A 22,478-nucleotide genomic window follows, 5' to 3' on the forward strand; every position below is an offset into this window, starting at 1 on the left:
TTTTAGTGGTATATTAAAGGAGGAGATTTACAAACAGCAAATTAGAATTGGATCCAGCCTGTTAAAATGAAGACTAAAGTTATTTTTAAAACCTGAAACACATAATATCTACAATTTTGCAGGTAATATCCCACCATGATTGAGGAAAGCAAATGTGTTAAGCAAATAATTTTCCAAAGCAGTAATTTGATTAAGTGCCTGGCAATGTTGCTGTAGTTCAGTTCAGATTTCTCATTGGCATTCCTGAGGCTGGAGTTACCAGTGATCCTGAACTGTCATTTGATTACCATTTTAGTTGGCTCATAAAACCTGTGTTTGTTGTTCTCTGGAATACTGGAAATATAAGACCACCAGTGCTGTTGCCACCCTGGTAATTCATCTCTGTTATATAATGCCACAAAAAGCATTAAGTGAACCATAAATAGAGGAGATGTCTGGAAAAACAAAATTCCAAAGAAGTTGATTCTTCTTTTTCAGTTCACATCAAGCACAAGAGAAGCAGTCTATGGGAAGCAAGTAATCCCTGTTTTGTAGAGGAGTCTAGCTTTGCTTTTCAAGGGATGGGTTTCATTTTTCTTTTACAGACATTATTCAAATGGCATAAAAACTGGCTCTGAGATGGGAGGTAGGAAGGAAAATTTCTGCCCCCAGTTGGTGAATTACTCAGCTGTAAGTGTCTAAGACTAAACCTAAACTCCACTATGTGTAATTGAGTGAATGGTAGTTCTAATTAGTAGTTCTTATGAAAGGACTTGTAATAAACTCTCCTATTTTATTTGGCTGCATCAATTCACAGCAAATGTATTGCAATGAAATCTAACATTGCAGCAATTTCCTACATAGCACCATCCCTTACACGCTTGGAATGAACAGCATATAATGGTTGTGATACCCATGCCTCCCAAAAAATAATTTTCACTCCGTAGTTGGTCTACCATTTATACAAACCAAGACAGTAAAAAGTGAGAAGATAGAAAAACCACATTGAAAACAATGAGAGCTGCTTATGATTTCTTCTTGATGGCTTTTAATATATTACAGATCTGAACATAAGGTAAATGGTGCAGGTTCTTTCATTTTGGTAGTGCTGCCTCTAGGAAGGTCTTTTCCCTTGCCTCTGTGTGTGTTCTTAAGCTCTTAAGCCTGCACTGAGCATCTCTCACAGACCAGGCTGGAAGGGGCTCTGAGCAACTTGGTCAAGTGGAAGCCCCATGGCCAGGGCTTGTAATGAGATGTTTTTTCAGGTTCCTTCCAACACAAACCATTCCGTGAGTTTGTGGTGGATTTAGATAAAGCTATTTAATGTGTGGTATTTTCTGAGCTTGCTTCAGCTCCTCTAGAAAGCAAAGAGATTTGTAAAACTCTTGTTTGTAAAAACAAACTGTAATTGAGGGTGCTGTGGCTCAACTTCAGAAATACATTGGTGGCAAATATTGGTGCTGGTAAGTGAGATGGCCTTTTGCCTGCTCACCTCTGAAATATAAGAACCCAAAGAAAAGGAGCTATGTGTATTCAGATCCAGTTTCCTTTTACAGAACTAGGAATTGACCAGTTCATTTTTATTAAACCATTTTATTTTTATTAAAACTGCCTTTCTCAGTTGGTATTTGCTTTTGTACAGGTGGTTTTCCTCCATATTTTTTTCTATTAGGGATGAGAAGTAAATGCTGAGAAGTTAATTCTGTTTTTTCCTGACATTTCTTCCATTTCCTTGTGACCCTTTCATTTCCTCTGAAAACCTGCATTTACAGCCTTTCTCCTAAGTACTTTACATCTCCAGAGTTCTCTACTAGTCCTTTATTTTTTTTTTTTTTTGTCCTGCATTTCTGTAGCTCCTTTCCTTCTAGAGAACTGTGTTTGTTATGCTTTTGCCTTCCCCCTCTCACTGAATTCAGCAGCAAAACTGCCAGTAATTCCTCTTAGAGCCATGCTGACCCTGCCCTGCTCCCTGGGACACAGCTCTCTCGCTCTACTTTTAAGGGCTGTGAGCTACTTGCAGACTTCCCTGCTCTGAGCAGCCTCTTCTTTGACCTTGTACAACATGTTAAAGGTTGTGTATAGTATATAAAATAAAATCTCACCTGCAAAGTAAGCCAAGTCATTATTATCTAACCCTAGTGCTCTGCAGGGTCAGCAAGAGGCAGCTGTTACTGTCAGAGCATGAGGATTATACTGGAGTGCTCTGTTACCTCTAGAAACCAGTGGAAAATAAACCCTTCAAGGCATCAGCACTGTTTCCCTTTTAGCACAAAGCAATATTTGTATACTGGAGAAAAGTGCAACACCATAATAACAGTGTTATCCAGCTTTTGCAAACAACTTATTTTGATGTGATCCCCAAGTGCTGGGAGGAGCTGGATTGCTCTGTGGGGTTTCTGAGGTGGAAAAGTGCTCTGTTGGCTCAGGCTCGAGTGACTGAGTGTTCCTCAATGACATTAGCTCCCCTAACATTCTTTGCAAATTGAGGTGATTGAAGTTTTGTACCCAGCTGTTCCTTCACTTCATCAGAAAATGCTTGTGGTGGTGAAACATAAGGTTTTCTTCAGGAGAACAGTGGAAGTCAGAGAGTAGCTCTAGGATCAATACAGTTTTGTGTTTTTGATAAGGTAGTGATAACTTTCAGATGCGAGGGTCTGCAAAGTTTTCTTCTGGGTCTGAACTAGAAATGTCACCCAGCCTCTGTATCTAATTCAGCATCTGCCTGCATTTCTCTTTTCTGAAACTGGTAAAATCTTGCTTCAGCCAGGTAATGGGCCAAAATAGACCAGCTGTGCAATTTCCTTAACTTCTTTAAGAAGAATTAACTCATTCCTGTTCTTGTTCATCATTCTCTTCCCTCAGGGCGTGTGGCCACCTTCTTCTCTGTGTCCAGGCTGGATGGAGTTCACTGCTACCACTGCTCCAGCCCCTGTGCTTCACCAGGCATGTGAAATGGCACATCTGAGCCTCTCAGGCATGTAGCAATGGCAGCAGGCCCTGATAAATCCCTTTTTATACCTCCTACCATTGCAAATGAATCCAACCCAATTTCTGCTTCTAGCATTCATAAAAATTCTTCTTCGAAAATGGTTTTTAAACAAGCCTTTAGCTCAAACTGAATTCAATGTGTGGGGTTTTTTTTAAGATTGATGATGGTAGGTGTATAGGAGACATTGGTGGGTACCATTTTGTCATCTCAAATATGAAGCTTTTTACCTCCATTGTTTGAAATCTTGGGAAACTGTGGAAGTTTTAAGTTTGATCTTTTTTTTCCGCTCCTCTAGTTTGCTAAGCCAGATAAGCCAGAGAGGCTTTTTGAATCTCAGGCAGCTGCTGGTGTTAAAAGTACTTCTTAATTGCATATTTTTGAGAGGTTATAATGGCCCAGTGATTTCCTAGATTTGCAGGCCAGAAGACATTACTATGATCATCTACTCTGACCTCCTTCAGAGATGTAGGAATCACAGGGTGAAATCCCATTAAATGGATTAAATAGTAAGTGTAAAATTAAAAAAAGATAATAAAATTTAATACTTCTTCTTGATACTGGTCCAGGACTTAAGGTAGTAAGGTAGTGCAGTGCAATTGTACCTGATTTCTCTGTTCCTGTCCTGCAGAAAAAAACCCTTTTTTTCTCACTTTAGCAAGTGTTGCCTTTTCCTCCCCTGAGAATCTTAAGGAAATGTAATCTTGCTGGATGTTAGGCTATCCATGTGTCTGTAACAACTCTGGTGTATCATCCTTGTCATGCCTATAGCCTGGGGCCTCATGTACATGTGACACATCACTTAGCAGAGATGATGGAGAGGACGTATTTGATGTGCTCAGGATGCAGGGGCAGGTCTGCTACCCCTGGCATTATCTGCCAACTTGTGTAGATCTGAACACACCCCAGAATCCCCCACTGGAATTTTGGGCATTGTGTGTGTTACCAAAAATGAGAGCAGTCCTGCAGGCACCTTGTTATATGCCACAGGACACATTCTTGATCCCTTGACTCTTTTCACATTCTGCTTACTCTGGAAAGGTTCAGCTATGGCTGCTTTCCCCATTATCTTTGTTTTCTAGCAGTGCAGTGGGTTTTGCCCAGCACCTGCTGGGTAGCTGTTAAGGTGGTTGTTTTAAAGAAAATAGCACCAATCCTGTATTGCAGTAGTCACACTAATGAGGTAAAAGTAACTCCCAGACTGACATAGTCTGGGTTCCAGTAAAGCTGGAGTCAATACCAAGGCAACTAAAATGTAGTATTTGCTTTTCCTGCCATTGATTATGCATTTCCTCCTGACTTAACATGGGTGATTTATAGTCAATAGTGTGAGGCTGTGCGTGATGATCCACTGTAATTCAGCAAGGAGCTTCTTCAGGAAAAACCTGGCAATACTGGAGCTTGTGTATTCCTCTGAAATGAACTTGGAGAAATATGACTCCTGGTGTTCTGTGAATTCAAACAAGGTCTAGAAACACTTTTCCAGCTATTCCCAGTAGCATAGTCACTGGAGGCCACAATCAGAAATGTAAATATTCCATGTTTCTGTGCCCATTCTGGTGCATCCCATGTGAAATTTCCCCCAGCACTGGCGGGCACAGATAACCCTGCCCACTGCTGGTAGCGAAGGAGAAGGTGAGAGCTCTTGTCAAATCCTTTTTGTCAGTCAGAAAGATTGTTAATCTTTTTCAGATTCTCTGCAGGGGAGAAAAAGTCTTTAGAGCACAGGAAATTTCCCTGGTGAGTAAAAGGCATGCTGTATCATTCATTACTCAAATGAAGGCCAGTTTGTGCTTGAAGGAGTGGTGAAACTAAATCAAAATATATAAAAGTTTATTCAATTCCCATACCTATTCTAATGAAGACCAGAAATGCCTTGCTAAGAAACAGACTTTGGGTATTTCTAGTCTGGAAAACTTGATGTCTGTAGTGTAGGGGAGAAAACAAAAAAAGGAAAAGTGACTGTGGACACACTGTGGTTGGTCAGCAGAGTGTCTTGGCAGGTGGGTAAAGGAGAGTTTGGTTTTGCCCTGGCTGGTGGAATTGGTGACCTGGTCTAGCAAATATTTGTGCTGCACTGGTTTACTTCCAGTGGCCACATCTCAAGTTTTTGTGGACTTCATGAGTTGCTTGTAGTTGTCTGATGTAATAAATTTCCTTCAACATCACAAATATTGTGGAAGTATCTACCCAGAGAGGCCAAGTGTGCTGGAACTGCAAGAGGTGCTCACTTGAATAAATGTTTTGGCTAATGCAAAAGGGGTTATGAATTAACAGACTGGAAGAGTAAACAAGATTAGAGCTAAGTGCTTTCAGGGACTGTGTAAAAAAAATAGTCAAAGGCTAATTGCAAAGTAGTGGGCGAGGCATGCACATAAATTAGAAGGGATGAGAATGGAAAATGGAGAGGTCAGGACTAAGATGGTCAGGTAAGACAAGCAGTGAAGGAAATGAGAAAGGGGAAAAAAGATTGTGGGTGTTTCTTTAGGTAGAAATATCACAAAACTACAGAGTAGTGTTTAAATTGTGGGTACAGTGAAAAGCATCCCAGTAAGAATATACAAGTATATAAAATGGTGCATATAATTCAAGACTTAAAAGATTAGATGAAGTTGGCAAGAAAGATGAAAGGTTAGACATTGAAAACATCATCTGAAGTAAAAAATTTATATATATTGTAATATTCAAGGAAGAATAGGGGAGAAAGTCAAAGTGGAAGATACTTGTGAGTGAAAAAGCAAGAGAAAATAGAGGAAAAAATTCTGTATTCTTCTGTAGAAACAAAATAAAATGATCATATGTTTTACAGGGGTTTAAGAGTCCAGCAAGCAGGAAGGATAGTAAATTTCCTTTCATAGTCCTTGAACAGTTTGAAAAGGTTTGTGAAAGTCATTGTTCCTAAGATGCAAAATGTAAGACAAAAGATGTTCCTCATAACCAACCAGAACATAATTTCTTATGCATCTGTTTTCCAATGTGGAGCATAAATCACTACCACTGTCATTTTTGTGGCCTCCATCGTACTAGAAAAGTGTAAATCTCAAGACAGCAGCTGCAAAACAATAGGGACTCTGCATTTAAACACATATCTTACATTGTACACTGCATTTTGTCTTGTAGCTAACTACTTTTCTGATAATAATTAGGTCAGCAACACTGTGTTTTCTGGAGAAAGGAGATGAAAGCAAAGGAACAGGAAAACTCAAGATACTGAAGCTGTTAGCTTCAGAGTAGACACTTATATGGAAAGTTTGGATTTTAGAATGCCCTATAAGGTTTATAGGATTCAGTCTTTGTGATTTCAAAACCAAAATGCCTCTTCCAAATGAAAGGCCATGGTCACCTACAGTTTCTCAATATATTTGAGATATCCCAGATTTGAAGAAGATAAAAATTGAAGTCAAGCATTTGTATGTTATTAGAAGAACTTCAGTCACAACGTCTTCTGAAGAAACCCACTCACTTAGTGACTTATAACTGAGATGAACGAGGATTGGCAAATGAATGAAATATGTCCTGAAAACTAGAGCAGGAAAAACTAGCTCTTATGAACTGTCAGTAGCTAAAACAGAGAAGTGTTCAAGGCTCTTGGGAAACTTGCTTCTCTCTCCTGATGCCTTTGGGTCACATCTCCAAGTCTTACATGTGACCTTGTCCTTATGAGAGAAGTAGGATTATTTTGTGGATTGTTTCTTCTGAGATAGTATAGAATAGCTCTTCAGAGCTAACTCAGAAAAAAAAAATGGTTCAGAAGTAGTAGAATTGTGATTCTCATCTCCAAATATCCAGTAATCCTACCTCTTACTCACCCTGCCTTTTGTTTTTTGCACTTGTCTTCTGCCATTCTCCCCTCTGCTCTGGAGCATTCAGCTTGAATCTGAACAAATGTGAAGAGTGATGTATGGACTGTAAATACAGTTTTCTCTGCTGACTTTGGGCCATTGGTAGTAAATGCATTATCTGGAGCAGCAAGTTTTATAGAGAACATTATGCAAGCACACAGGAACTGTTGTTGACTGTGCAACTATCAAAGCCTATTGATTAGCTGCTACATGGCCGTAATAAAACTATCATTATTAATTATGATAGAACAGTATATGTGTGTACAGGTAGCAAGCCACCTCTTTTATTTTTTTCTCAATTTATTGCTGAGGCACAGTAGATTGTAAGTCACCTTTGCATTTTGAGAGAGAGAAAAAAGAGCCTAACATTCCTGCGTTATTTCAGACTAAAGGGGATGATGCCTTATTGTCTTCCCAGTCTCTACTGCAAGAAATTGGTATTTGTGAGCTGTTCCACACAGAAATAAATGGTTTTATAACCTCTGTAATATAGGAGAGCAATAATCTGTTTTTCAATATTAGGTCAAGTTGCACTCATCTAATCGTGTGTGTTCCTTTCTTGCAGTTTCTATGCTAGAAATTTTAAAAGGAAGCACTCCTATAAAAGTTACATTTATTGAGTGAAGATTAGCTGTTTGTTGTTATTGACAGCACAGGGGATATGAAACATGTTCTTTAGAGCCATTGCTTAGAGATATCTGTTTCTTTATGGCTACAGGTATAAAATGCAAAACATATACCAAAATGCTCTATTTTACACAATATGAAAGGGGTAATGTGTCTTTAATCTTGACCTTGTAGCAGTTATTCTCTGTGTGGTGAACTATATATGGTTTCTGTTATAATAAACCTTTGCGCTTCAGCCGATCTTCCTGTATATTGCTTAATTTCACTAAACACTGTATTGTGAATAAAACACCTATCAGTAAAAATTAAAATACTGCGGGGGTAAAAGGATTATTTCAAAGTAGATAAACGCTAGTACTCCTGTATAAGGTATGTATAAGCATTTTTTTTTCATGTATCACATATACAAGAGAGCTTCCAAATTAATTCTCCTGTCCCCAAAGAGAGCCAAAGGAGCTATTATTTTAAAAGCAGATTAAGCTATCTTTTAGACTTGGAACTCTACATTTAAGATCTTCTTACTTTAATCTTCTGCTTGTTTTTCTCTTCCCTTCCTCTTTCCCCTCTCAAAAGTGGTAATGCTGGAAGTACTTATTATTTCAAATGAACAAAATGTATTAAGATGTGTGAGAGTTATCAAGCAAGGGAGAAGCTGCAAAGGCTTTCTCCTTAATAAGGACATGGTGCAAAAGCACTGATACTGATACATATTCTTTAAGATTATTCATTTTCTTTTGCATTTGGGAAAGGCCTTTAGCTAGAATAAACCTGCAAAATTGATTTGCAATGAGGGTATAGTTATTTTAACTTGGACCAAAAAATCTTCTAAAATCTTCTATCTGTTGCATTGATGTGATTTGCAGATCTTGCTGCGCTTCTTCCCACCCTCCACAGGTGCTTTGTTGCATTTTTGATTTAGAGAATTCCACCTACTTTGGTTTGGAAAGACACACATTTGTATTCTTCAATTTTTATTAAATTCATTGATAAATAGCAATATCAGATGATAAGAGAATGGAGGTGGCTGAATGGTAGGTGCTTGAAGTTTAATTCTGTTTTATTCGTTTACTGTATTTCGGTCAAAGCAATACTTTTACAAATAAATGATTGTATAATCTGATTCCTCCTTTTCACTTTTGATTGAGCAGTACTGCTTCTATGTATTTATTGCAACCTTCTTGTTTCAACTGTGCATTAAATGGTTTTTAAAAGTGAACTCAATTGATAAGCTTAGGTAACCTAAGCCTCACAAACTGAGGCTTGAAGGTGCCTGTCAGGGATGTGGCAGAGAGCAGTGACTGGGGCTTGGGTCACTCCTGCTGAGCCCTGCTCACATGGGCACTTTGGGTGGGTTATTTTCAATGCAGGGAGCCAGGCTGAGCCTTCCATCCTCTGGACATTTTCCTTCATCCTATTTCTGGTTCAGATGTGGCTTTCTTTATATTGCACGCCCGGATGAGAGTGATGGAGACCTAGAGCTCATGGAATAAGGGAAAAGAAGGTGGATACATGCTGTAATAGTCTATTGTGGTTTGGGAAGGAAGCTGTTTATCTTATTATTCTTTCATATATTAGTGCTGGAATAGAAAATCCCAATACTGATACAGCTCCCTGTGCAGCTGACAGGGTAGCAAGGCATGTACTGGAGAATGTGCTGCTTGTGATGCTGAGGGTGTCTCTGAGAATTAGAATTTATTTCTAAGGGAGAAGAAAGCATTTTTTTCCTTCATATTAGGTATTGCAAGCCCCCAGTTCAATATTTTTTACATTCCTTTCATCAGGTCCTACCTTAGTAATTTTTCCTTAATGTAAACAATCAATCTTTTCCATCTCCATATTATGAGAAGCTCTGCTCCTCTCTCCTGAGTCTTCTTTAGGGGGTGTATGTAACAACCACGAGGGGCAAACTGCAGGCTGTGAAGGAAAGATGTTGTTTGGGGAGTAACTGATGCTTCGTTAGGGACAGAGGTTTTCTGTTCAAAGTGCACAGGGCAGAGTTATGTCTGCAGAGGGTCCTTCTGTTAGGATTACTTACATGGGCAAAGGATTTTCAAAATTATTCCCTAATAGAAACATTTTCAACAGAGAAAATGGATTTGTCTGTATATTTGAGATATGTATATAATACCATTAGTGTATATGCAGATGTATTCACTACAGTTATACACTAAAAATCTGCCTCTCTATTGCAAGGAGAATTGGAGAACTGAGGAAATCTAAATTTGTAATTCTTTGTGCAACCTTAATTCTATGCATGCTGGATTTCTTCCCACACTTATCTTCCAGCACTGAGCTCTTATCTTACTCAAAGCCCAAAGTGTTTGGAAGAGAAGGTCGGATCATGGAATTTGAAAAAACACGTCATAATCCTGAAATGGCAGAATAAAGACTGTGTGGCAGCATAATCTGCCATTTCTTTAAACTGAAGTGTGTGATTTGCAATCTAAATGTTTTAATGAGGTTTACTGGATGTCATTTCCTGTTTATTTTGTTAAAGGCAAAGAGAAAACCAAGACTGTTTAGAGTAATTGCAGAAGCTGTTACATGGCACATCATCAGGGTCTGAGAGCCTTCCCTCCAGCTCTGCCACGTCACCTCTGGCTGCAGGAGCAGGCTGCAGCTGCCAGGCCCCAAAACTGGGCAAGAAAAGTACCTTGTGCAAGTTGAGGTTTCTCGTTTTTTGTAAGAAGGGATGTTTCCTCCCTGTGGGGTGCTGGAAACGGGGGAGGCAGTGGTGAGGAGTGCAGGGTGTCTGCGTGTTGGCACTTGGCTGCTGTCACCAAGGCTGGGAAGGATGTTCACCTGGAACTTGCCTTGAGCCAAGAAAAGCACGTGCAAAATGCTGACCTCTGGAATTCTGACATTTCTTAAAGAAGGGAACAAACTGGCTGTCCTAACTTTTTTCATCACTGCATTTACTTTTTATTCCTATACGTTGAGAAAATGTGAGATAACTTGTGGAGAGGATATCAGTTTTATTTTAGATATTGCTGTGTTTTTCTTCCTCCTATAAAAAGGGTACATTGTCTCAGTTTCTTACATATAGTAACATTTCTTTGATGAAATTAAGAACATACTTTCCCAGAATTCAAGGGATTCATATTTACCTCTGTCCACAAACAAAATACCACTTTTTGAATAACATTCAGGTTCCTATCATGTCACTGATAATTGTTATTAATGGAATATGTGTTATTCTTCCTAGTAGACCTGCCAAGTCAAAGAATAAAAGTGTAAGGAAGTAGAATTAATAATTCTGTTGCAATGCATCATACAGATATGGCAGTAATTGCAAGGTCAGATGGGCGTACGCAGATAGATGTTAACTGGTTGTGCTGTAATGAAAGCACAGGCTTTTTACATATGTTTATGAATAATGTTTCTCATAAAGACACTAGACTGATTGTCTACGAAACCATCTTCTGAGTCAGAAATGATCAACACTCATGGTAATGAAATATTAAAGATAAATTTGTGAATTCATATTAGAAGTCAATTTCAAGCCCTTATAACTTGCTGCTCAGACATCCCTTATTCCAGAAATGAGATACATGAAAAATCTTGATAAAAGAATATTTCATCTCTTTTTCTGTTAACATATTTACCAATCTCTTTATAAGTGATGTGCCTTCTCTTAGGCCTAAATGAAAGAAAATAAAGCTTCAAATCACTGACAAAAGGTGAAGTTGAAAAATACATAGCATGAGTTTTTCTGAGAGAATCAGTATATAGTTATATTTTGGTGTTATAAGAGACACAGATTAGATTTTTTGGTTTCCTAGCAACTAAGAGTCTCAGAATTTTAAAGCTGCAGATCAAACTTCTATCACCGCTTAGAAGTACAGATGGACATGTATTAATAAAAACAATTTCTGAAATAATTTCAACATAAGCCACTAAAGTATTTTGTAGTAATCTAAAAATAAGATCTGGCCTTCTAGATCAATATCAGCCCTAATCACAGCCTGGCAATAACTAACATCTTTCCTATGATATTTAAGATATTTATAAAATTCTATTAAATATGTACTTTGAGCCTTGTCAGGGGAAAAATAAGACCAGCTGTTGAAGAAAGGAAGATGGAACTCCAGAAATTTTTTTTTTTTTTTTTTTTTATACATTTAGTTGTATATTTTAAACCCCAGTTTGTTTTTAGTCCTTTCTCATCCTAGAACTTTTTCATGCTTTGAAATTAAGACTCTAGTTTGGCTTTTTTAGCTAAAATACTTTGCAGCACTGGCACCTACAACCACTGCTTCCTAATCAGTGAGCTTCACTGCTTAAATGCAGAACATTTTCCAGGCTGTGCAGTGCCCCTGGGTCCTGGGCATGGAGCACTGAGGTTTCCTTGCTGCACGAAGTGCTCTGCACAGCATTCCCTTATTCCAGTTCAGAGGAAACTCTTGATTCCAAGACTGTAAATATAAACTTAATGGTGGGCAACATATTCATGAGTTGAATTCTGGGTTGAATAAGGGTGGATGCTTCTGCTTGATGCCTTATTCTAGCAGTTTGAAATACAAACTGCATTATTCTCAAATGAGAAGTAGCAAACAATAGGCTGAAAAAAGTTTCAGGAAATTATAATCAAATAAAAATAGAAAAGAATCATGGAGTGGTTTGGGTTGGAAGGGACCTTAAAGATCATCTTGTTACAAGCCCCTGCCATGGACAGGGACACCTTCCACTCTCCCAGGTTGCTCCAAGCCCCATCCAAGCTGGCCTTGGCCACTTCAGGGATGGGGCAGCCACAGCTGCTCTGGACACCCTGTGCCAGGGCCTGCCCACCCTCCCAGGAAAGTGACAAATGACTGGAAGCTGTGACATTTACAGAGGAAGGACAAACTAAATTTGATAAATATTGTTTTGGACATAAATAAGTAGTTTTGAAATGTATTTGTGTGCTGAAAAAATAGTTACTTAAGATACATTATATTGCTTACAGTTTCCCTGGACCCTTGACTGGTGTTTAGCAGGAATCGGAGGGCCTGGACATTGTGTGTGAGCAATAGTCACACCTAGAGGTAAATAACTAGTGCTAACATTGTTTTAGGAGCACTGTTGAGGCATATTAGTAGGTGGCTTAAGCTTGCAATGTACTATGGTCTGGGGCAAATTGCTCCATAGTTATTGCAGATTTATTGTCTTATTTCTGGAATGAGATGTAGTATGTGGAACATGGGACATAAAATCGAATATGTCTGAAATAGCTTTCTGTTCTTGGTGGTGCAGCTCATACTCATTTTAATGGATGTTGCTTTTACATTGTGTCTTTTTATCTGAATCTGAATTTTTTTCCCAGCTTGATCAAAGCCACTTTCCTTACCTTGAGAATACATTTTTTTTTTTTTTCTTTTTTTTTTTTTTTTCCTTTTTTCACAGTTGTGTATAACTCTTGGGCTGTGGGGAAGGAGTTAGGAACCTGAGATAAGGCAGGCAGGATGTTCCTTGCCTTCTAAGATAAAATTACAATTTAATGCATTTGGACTGTCACGATACCTTTCCTACTTAATAAAGTTGTTTTCTGGTGTCCCACAAGGTTTTATAAGCATGGTGACTTGATTTCTTTTTGCAGATTATCTGTGTGATTTGAATATAAGCAATCTCCAAATGTGGTAGGATCCAAGGAAGCACAAACATCCATTGTCCACAGCTCAGTTGTTGGCATTAGTGGTGTTCTCTCCACTGCAGTGGAGTCCTGAAACACGGGAAGTTCTGCAGTATTTCAGCCCACTGTGCTTAAATACACTCTGCTACACACTCTGTCCCTTGGGCTTTCCTGGCCCTTCCTCCTGTCACAGCAAAGGCTCTCAGGCTGTGCCATCAGCCTTGGCCCTCAGTGCAGCTTCCTTCTCCCTGCAGCTCTTTGCAAAGAGGGAGCAGGAAGGGCCAGGCTCACCTGCTGCAGTCACCTCCCTTTGGTTTGGCTCACACTCCAGTAAGCTGATAGTTTCTCTCACTTGTCACTACAACATTGATCCACTTTAGGCTCAGCTCCTGGGTTCAGTAGTTTCCATCTGTTCCTTTTTTCCCTTTTTTTTTTTATTTTTGGGTAACGAGTATCATTGAAAGCTGGTGCAGAAAGCAACAAAAGAATGGCAGAGTCCATCTCTTAAATTTCTGTACTACTTGCAGAATGAACACAGTGTTAAATAAAGGTTGTTTTCATTAAGGAAACATAGACACTTTGTGGCAAGAGTATAGCTTATCGCAATAGTATATTTATTAATTTATTTCTGTCTGTGCATAAATACAGCTGAGATTTTTCTTGACTTCAAGTCTCTCTATTATTTTGCCCAGACAGTAAAGTTTTTCCATGCAGAAACTATTGCTGTGTTGCCCTTGAAACTTTTAACAAACTGGGTGCCAGGAAGTTGGCCTAAGAATGCAACACTCCCTACACAGTAATGTGAACTATTAAGCAAATGGCACAGAGTAATGTTCTTTCACTGAGCAAAAATGTTCTCATTTAGGTAAAATTTCAGCCTGCTGTTGGCTGTTACAAGCCAGAATGGCAAAGAGAAATAAAATGTAAAAGCAATATGAGTTTGAATCAAATTATGATAAGAGTCAGATGGTGCCATTACACAGATATCCCCATAGGCAGGCATTAGGAAAATTTGCCATAATGGTATGCTTGAAATATCATTCCCTAGTGGGAAGGCCACTGAGATTCTTAAAGTCAACATTTAACTCTTTCACAAACCTCAGACAAAAGCTGGACACTTGAGCAGAGAGGACCCCCACTGGGAGCAGTGCTTGTGCCCTGCTGGGCTGGAGCTGTGAACCAAACTGGACAATTTTCTGCAGTGAATTATTTGCTTTGGAACTGATGGTGTAGTGCCTGGACATGACACGTGCAGTGTGACTGTGCAAGTGGCCAAGAGAAACCTGGGTGACAGAAGAGAGTCCTTCCCAAAGGGAAGTGAACCATTTCTGCTGCTGATTCAAACAACCCCACCCAAAAGCAGTCAGATTTCTTTTGTGAGCATCTTGAGAAGTGAGAAGTTTGCGGTCTGAACCATAAAGATAAGTACTGCTTTGTACTGCAGGAAAATGTAGAGTTAAATGAGTGTGACTAATTAAAATGTTTTGGAGTAGGATATGTTTTCTCTGGGCTTTTTGCTTGAGTTTGATGTCAGGTTTAAGTGAAAGAATTTAGGCACACAAGCATTCTACATCTGTGTGTTCTACTTAGAGAAGGAATGTTTGGTTGAATTAGATGAATTTTTGGAATGCATGAAATTATACAGATTTCCACAAGGGAAAGGATACCCTGTGCTGTCCTACAGGCATTGGCATGTCACTTTGCAGGCAGGACAAAGGCTTGAGGAAGCAATGAATTCTGAAGCACTGGTCATCAGGCAAATATTTGAGAGGTTGACTTCTGAGCTGCAGAGCTGCTTCGTGAGCCATCGGCTGCCTTTGTGCCTCTGTTTCTGCATTTGCCATCTGCCTTCTCCAAATACAGCCTAACCTCCTGGGGCAAATACCATTTTTTGCTTCTGTTTGCAGTGTCTTGCACAATGAGACACCATTCCTGGCTACATTACTAATGTGAAAAGAGGCATAGGTTTGTGAGTGACTGTCCAGAATTTATTAGAGACCACAGAGACTAGAGTGTTTTATGCTTCACACTATTTTGTGCCTTCAGGCGAGGGTGGTTCACAGACTGACTGTGAGTGGTGTACCCTGACTCACCTTGTGAGGTACCTCACCTGGTACATAAGCAAAAGAGTCTATTAAGTTTTAATTATTAACAAGATATGCCCAAGCAGACATTTCAGAATAATTGGGATGAGAAGTGTTACAGCGGACCCTGACACTGTTAGCTCTTAGCCTCTCTCAGGCTCCTTGGGATAATCCTCCTCCCTGCATGGCATGAGTATCCTGGGCTTTGGGACATCACAAAATGTTCATAACTGTAATTATGAAGTGCCAGGAAGGGTTGAATTACTCACTACAACTGACTAGGCTAGAAAGGATATGAAAAAGTTGCAAAGGAGTAACTGGTTTCTCTCCATCAAGAGGACGGTATCTGCACTGCACACCTTTCACGTGTGTGATCCCCATGTATTATTATTATATTATTATTAATCCCTGTATTTTGGTTTGAAGCATCCCATCAAGTGTGCCAGGCTCCCTATGCTTCTGCCAGAGGAGAGAGAGGATTTCCACTAATCTCCAGTATCTGATGTGGTAAAAGGACTTGGAGGATTTGCCTGTTTCCCACGCTCCAAACAAGTCCTTTGGACTTTGCTTCTTTTCTGTTGACCTTCAGAAGTATGGCTTTTAAGAGCCATGTGACAGAATTTGAAAGTGCCTAGTGGGGTTAGATTCCCACGAACAGCATGAAGTGCAGGTGCCCTTATCTGTGTGGGTGGCTTAGAAAATCCTGTATTAGGAGCCAAAGTCACCTTGAAAGCTGAGAATCAAATTCTATCTTTAATCTCTGTGTGTTTTGACATTCTGTTTGAGCTGTGTAACTATTACACCTATGTCACTTCTGCATGTGTTCTCAAGAATTTGTGAGAAGTAGTTAAGGAAAAACATGAATTTCAGGGTGAAAGTTGTAGAAAAGCACCTGAGGCAGACTGCTCTATGACATAACAGGGAGTCTAGAGGAAGGTCTCCAAGGAGAAGTTTTTTTGTGTCTTTGGACACCTTAATTCATATCTTGCTCTACCTTGAAGATACAGATAGATGTGTGAGCAGCCCTCTAGCTAACCAAGTCTATGTTCCCTCCTGGCTAGAATAATTCATGCTAACTGCACAAAAAATATGCTTGTTAGGTGGGCTAATAGCAACAGAATGATGGAGACCTACTTTGAAATACAGCCTCCATTAATAAAGGTGTGGGCATTCAGTGGTGTCATGCTAAATGCCTCTCTTTTTTATGGAATGTTTATTCTGAAACACAAGGAAAGTAATTTCTTATTGTATTTTTTTTCCAGACTATCTGTCAAATTATGTTGAGTATTTGCAAAGCAATAACTCAGGATTGACTGGTGGAAATCTTATAATCCAGGAACGTGACCCAGCACAATATCATCCTAATTTCCTCGGTGAGGATTAATTCTGCTGTTTTCTTCCTCCATGACAGTGAATTGAGCATGTAGCAGACTGTGCATAGTGAATGCATCCTGATCTCCTGTAATCTTTGCAAACACTTCAAGTGTCCTCTTTGTTGAATGTCCTTTAAAAGCTTCTAGGATATTATCAAAAATAGCCAAAGAAATTACTGACAGAGCAAGCAGGACTCCATTTCTTCTCCAGCTTTGCTGTACAGCTCACATTTTTGCCACTGAAAGGTTTGCCTTCTTCACTGACTGAGCTTGGTTTTGCTTTCTCTGGATTAATCAACTGTTTATTTTAAACTGAACTCGAGTAGAATGAGCGCTAAGCTAAAGGAGAAGTTACTGGATGTGTAGTGAAGCAGCATTTCTTCTCTCTTGCATGCTGGAGTGCCTGTGCACCAGTGCAGCTGTGTGGGAACCACTGTGGAATAGTGATTTACCTGCACCTGCACACCTTGTGCTGCAGAGAGAGGCTGACCAGGAACACTCAGAGAAGACTCTGTGTGACAGATGCCAGTGTCACTGGATCACTGACTAATGTTATGCTGCAAACATGAGCCACACTCCTGCTTCTCCTGCCTGTCTTACTGCTCCTCCAGGAGGCACTGTTTCCAATATGGGCACTTCATTGGTCTTTCCACTTGTGTAAATGGACTTTATTTTTGCCTGAATAGACACAATTTTTGGTTTTGGCAAGGCAGGCCATTTACCAGAGCTCCCCAGTTGCTTCCTGCATGTCAAACATGTTGGGTCACTCTGTTGTACACGTGAAGCCCCCCCAGGCACCTGTGTGTGCAACAAGAACACTTTTGTTGAGAAAATACTTCATCAAGTTCTTAAACACCTGTGATTCTGCCTAATAAAGTCTGTGTAGCACATAGCTTTTATCCTAAAGTTAATGATGCTTTAAGGCAGCGTGTTAGGTGCGTGCTTTGGCTGGAACAGCTGCCATCAATTTCCTGTGTGCTGTTGGTGTGTGTGTTTGACAATCCATCCATTTGTTTTCCTGGTCTCATCCATCATATGCTCATGGTGCTGTCCAACAGTTGTTGTCTTGCTACCAGTCTCTAATTTCCCGTCCTTAAATTCATCAACGGGTTGTATTTATCTTGATTGACAATTCATCACAATTACTCCTGCAATGGAGAATGAGTTTTAAAAAAAGTAAGCCCCTTTCATGTGCTGTAGCTTATATGGAACCTATCATCCCTGTTGGAAAGGAAACCTAGAAAAAATGGGACTTTGTCACAGGTCCTACATTTCAGTCCTCCCCAAAATCTTTAACAAAAAACCACTGTTTAATACTTGTAACCCTGGAAGGAGCTCCGTTTGCTCAGCTGGGGCCATTTTATCACCTGCTGGCTTCTGCTTTACTTATACATGCACAAATCAAGAGCTCATCTAGACAATCTCTCAAGCTTTTATCACCATGACAGCTGAATGCCACTGTCCTTGATCTGGACTAAACCTCTTCTTTCAATACATAGAGTTTGAGATGTTATATGGAAAAATCACAGAATGTAACTCTGTGTTGTCTGCAGATAACAGATGGGACAGGGGCTGAGTGAGCTGCTTCTTGCAGGAGCCTTTTTTGCCCACAGATATGTCCTGTTTAGCACACAGATCTGCAAGAGATTTCTCTGTCTGGGTTTTTTTATGCTTCATTATTCATGTGGCTCTCCCAAGGGTTTTTAGAGCAGGACTGAGCCTTTTGGTGGTTGTCACAGGTTGGACATTTCTATGCTGGTCACTGCTGGTGTTTCCTGAAGACATTTCTCAGCAAGCAAATCAGTGCTGTGCTGTAGAAGCAAAGAGTTATGAGATCTGAAAGGATATAGAAGGGTTTGTAGATCTGTCCCCTCCATTTGTCTTACCCTGGCAGATCTGAAAGACCTGCTGAATTCAGCATGGTTGCCCCACTCCTCCTTGGCCTGTGAATGCTCTTTCCCTGTACCCTCTGCCTGGCTGTGGCTCTGGTTGTAGCTTCCACCATCAGTGGCTCTGGACCCTGACCTATACACCCAATCCCACTCAGGCTTCTGGAGGCCTGAAGCAGTTTTATTTCCCCCTCCCAAATATTTCTCCTTGTTCATTTCCAGTGTCTGGAATGGCTATAATACAACTGTGGACAACCCCCACCCCATCACTGGTGGGAAAGTCATTTACTCCCACTGAGAGCACCAAGAGATAACATTTCTTTGCATTAAAGTGATGCTGAGAAGCAGAGACTCATTGCAGTAAAGGCCATGGTCACCAGAAAATCACAGCTCCAAATTGTTTGCACCTAAGCTAAAAAGCCTTGATAATCTTGTTATTTCTCTAAGATGGGTTAAGGAACTTGAAGCATAAGGGGCCAAAAGGACTTACCAAAATCTCTGAGTATCCTGTGCCAGAAGAAATTCTTCTCTGAGATTGTCCAGATTTATTTCCTATCTCACCAGAGCAGTTTCCTCCCATTTGCTTTTCATGAACAGTTTTTATAGTACAGATTTTGCTTTGGTTTTCTTGATGAAATTATTGCAGTGTTTGAGATACCTGCTGTTCTGGTTCGTGTCTGGGCAAGCAGGATAACCAGCTGGGGATTTTTCAAAGAGTTTCAAATGAGTTATGTCTCTGTCAATAGTAAAAACTGATTCTATATTATTAAAATACACAGAAGGCTGAAATACACAGAAAGCCCTGTGATTATACAATGACTCATATTATGTAAATATGCAGAGAACTTTTCTGAAATGGTGGTTTAAAACTGTGCTTTTAGTGTCCTATTGAAAGTCTGTCCTAAGCAAATCCAAGGAACTTGCAAGGAGGTTTCTCTGACTTTGACTTTTCTTTCCTTACTGTTTTTTTTTTTTTTCTTCTGTTCACTTTGTGAGAGAAAGGAGGACACATCTTTCGCATTTTTCTTGGTCACTTCAAATCCCATCAATACCCTTCTGCCGAGCAGGGGTTTGAGGTGGTCCAGAACAATTTTCTATTCATCTTCCTTTCCTGTCCAAGCTGTTATCGACCTTCTTTCAATTCTTCTCTTTGATGATAGTTAACCTTGTCCCTTGCGTGTTTCTCTGTCTGATTTCTGGCTTTTTAATAGGCACTTAGTTCTACAAGTGTGAGTTTGGTGCTTCAGTTCATTGGTGCAGCTTTCATCTCCTTTCTGATTGCAGACTGTAATATCTTCCCATTTTAAAAGCAGAAACATTCTCTGATTTTACTGTGCCAAGCTTCTGTGTTCTACAGTTCTTACAGACAGTCCCAGTTCTTCACTGATAGAAGTATTTTCCTTTTCCCTCAGGTCTCCTTCTTTCCCAGTACTCTCTCTTGTAGTGGTGCTCTTTCTCACATCCTGAAATAGAGATGAAGTTTTATTAGATTACTTTAAGTTGCTACTCAATCTGCTTCCAAAAGAGAAAGGGTAACAAAAGCATGCTTATCTGAATTGGGATTCCCAATGTTTCCTTATTATTTAGCATAGTCTCTTACCCACAACCAACTAATTTTAAGCAGTGCAGTGTTGGTGAGTTACACCCAGTTCCAAGTTTCACCAGACATTTCCTTTGAGCTAAGCAAAAGTGAGCCAGAAGTGTGATAAGTTTGTGTCTGTTGGAGATGTTGAATAAAATAGGCTTTTTTCTAGAGATTAGGGAGGAAAGTGCTTGCCATGATGTGCTAGGGAGCTGCTAAGGGAGCAGAGAGCAAGGAGAGGTGCACCTGGGTACCTGCTGCTGCTGCATCTGCAATGTCACATCTCTCAAATAGCTTCCAAGGGTTTCCAAATTTTCTTCTATTGTACTTAGCAAAAAACCCCTCTCTAGACTTACCTCTCTGCCTAATTTCTACTTGAGCACTGACTTCTGAAATTAAGTTCTTTTTTTTCCTAAGTCTCATTGCTTGATGCAGTGGCAACTTTTCTTTTGGTTCCGGTGCTTCCCATAAAGCTCAGGAGTGCAAAGAAAAGAGCTTCAGGCTAAGGCAGAATTGCTACCATTTTGTTTTGCTTAATCTATCGATCTGGATCCTTTAATGAAGACTAACACAGCGGGCCTCCTGCAGAGGTACTTCTTTAGTGACTTTCAAAATACAAAAGGCTCATTATCATGCAAAGTGAAAATCACTCTTTTATCCAGGGTAGAGTGTGTTGCTCTTTGTGCGCCACAGAGACCCACCAGTCCTACAGTAATTTGCACTCATCAGGGACAAATCTTGTGTCTGCTGTGATGATGCGCTCAGAAGTTAAAAGTTTCTTGCAGGTCACTTTTAACTACCTTGCCTATTTATCTGGCAGGAGGATAATAACAGATTGATGTTTTATAGACAGGAGTCAGGGTGAAAAGAGCAGTCCAAACATGTGGTTATGAATATTTTTGCACATTTCATTTCTTATCTTTTTATTTCCACCTGCTACACTTTGATGGTTATAAAAGAAGTCGACACTTGTAAAGATGCTCCTTGAAGCACTTTATTCTTGTTTTCTGAAAATACCTTTGTAAGTAAGACACGCCAGAAAGGCAGGATGGGCTCCTAGTGTAACTAAGGCTGTTTTCCACTTATAGGTAAGTGGTTGTTTTTCTCTCTCCTGTTTGTAAGAGTGGGCTTCATCCTGAAAAAAACAGGTCACCTGCCCCATTGCTAAGTGTTCTTTTTAAAAATAGCATCTCTATAGAAAGTTTCATTGAATAGGTACCATAGCATCACCTGAGATTCCTATACCTCCAGTCCTCAGGAGAGAACAGGGATTTTAATAATGCAGATCTTTTATGAAAACTTTATGAGGCTCTCTGTCAAGAGTAAGGAAATACATTTGTTTACTCACTGAAACAATTTTCACAAATCAACTCACAAAGGTGCTTTGCTGTCCCTTTATATCAGTTTATCTTCCAAGAATGATTCCCAAATAGGCAGAAAGGAGAGATCTGTGCAGGGAGGCTTCTTCCAAGTTCCTATAAAATATGCCATGCTTATAAGTGTTGTGAGATTAAAGTAAGATGGAGCAGAAACAGATGCATTTTTAAAAACTCTATAACTAAAGAAAATCATCTTCATAATTGATTGAAATTCTACTTTCCCCATGCTGTCTTTTGCTAATCTTCTCCCTTTGCTAAAAGCTTGAACCCCCATGACCTGATTTATTAATAGATCCCTCCCTCAGCCAGTACTTATTTCAAGCCAGATTCTCCTACAGCTCCCAGGTTTTTGGCACACAGGAATTAGGATATTCAGAGGGACCTGTTGATACAGCAGCATTAAAGCCAATTGAAATATGCCACCCTATGCCAGAAGAGAATGTAAACTCTTTGGGCCAAGCTTTTAGAAATAAGTCTATTTGATTGGTTCCCAAAATATTGTCAGTGGGTTTCAATGTGGGAATTGGCTGAAGCAGAAAGCAAGTGTCTTGTCACAGAATGGGTCTTGTCACTCTTTGTAATCATCCTTCTGGAGAGAAAATGGTTTGTAGTGTTTCAACAGCTGAGTTTTGCCATGCAAAATATTTTTTAACGCTTAAAGTGAAATCCTTTGCTTTTCCAGTGGACAAAGGTGTGACTAAGCCAGCCCAAGTGCTAGATACTAGATTGCTAGCTGTGGAATGTGGCTGTGTGCTGACTAAAAGGATCAGGGCACAGTTATCATTTGAAAATACAGCCCCAACTAATGAGGCATTCCTCCCAGGTTACAGGATGCACTTAATTGTCAGCAGTTTTGAAGATTTTCCAGCACCCCCAGAGGACCAATGTCATTCTGACCTAGTTTACATTGTCAACATAGCTCTTTGCCCAAGTAGTATGATTGCCAAGGAATACAGATGGCAAAGCCGTGACAGAAGTCTAAATATTTTTCCAAATATACATAAATTCCACACGGCTTGTCTGAGGAGGGAGTACTTCCCGTGTAAATCTCTCAAGTATAACTAATTACTGTCACATTTCTTCTTTGGGGATACGAAACTGACTCGAAAAAGAAAGACGCTTTCTTTTG

This window comes from Vidua macroura, chromosome 14 (genome assembly GCF_024509145.1).
Source record: "Vidua macroura isolate BioBank_ID:100142 chromosome 14, ASM2450914v1, whole genome shotgun sequence".
Taxonomy (NCBI): Eukaryota; Metazoa; Chordata; class Aves; order Passeriformes; family Viduidae; genus Vidua; species Vidua macroura.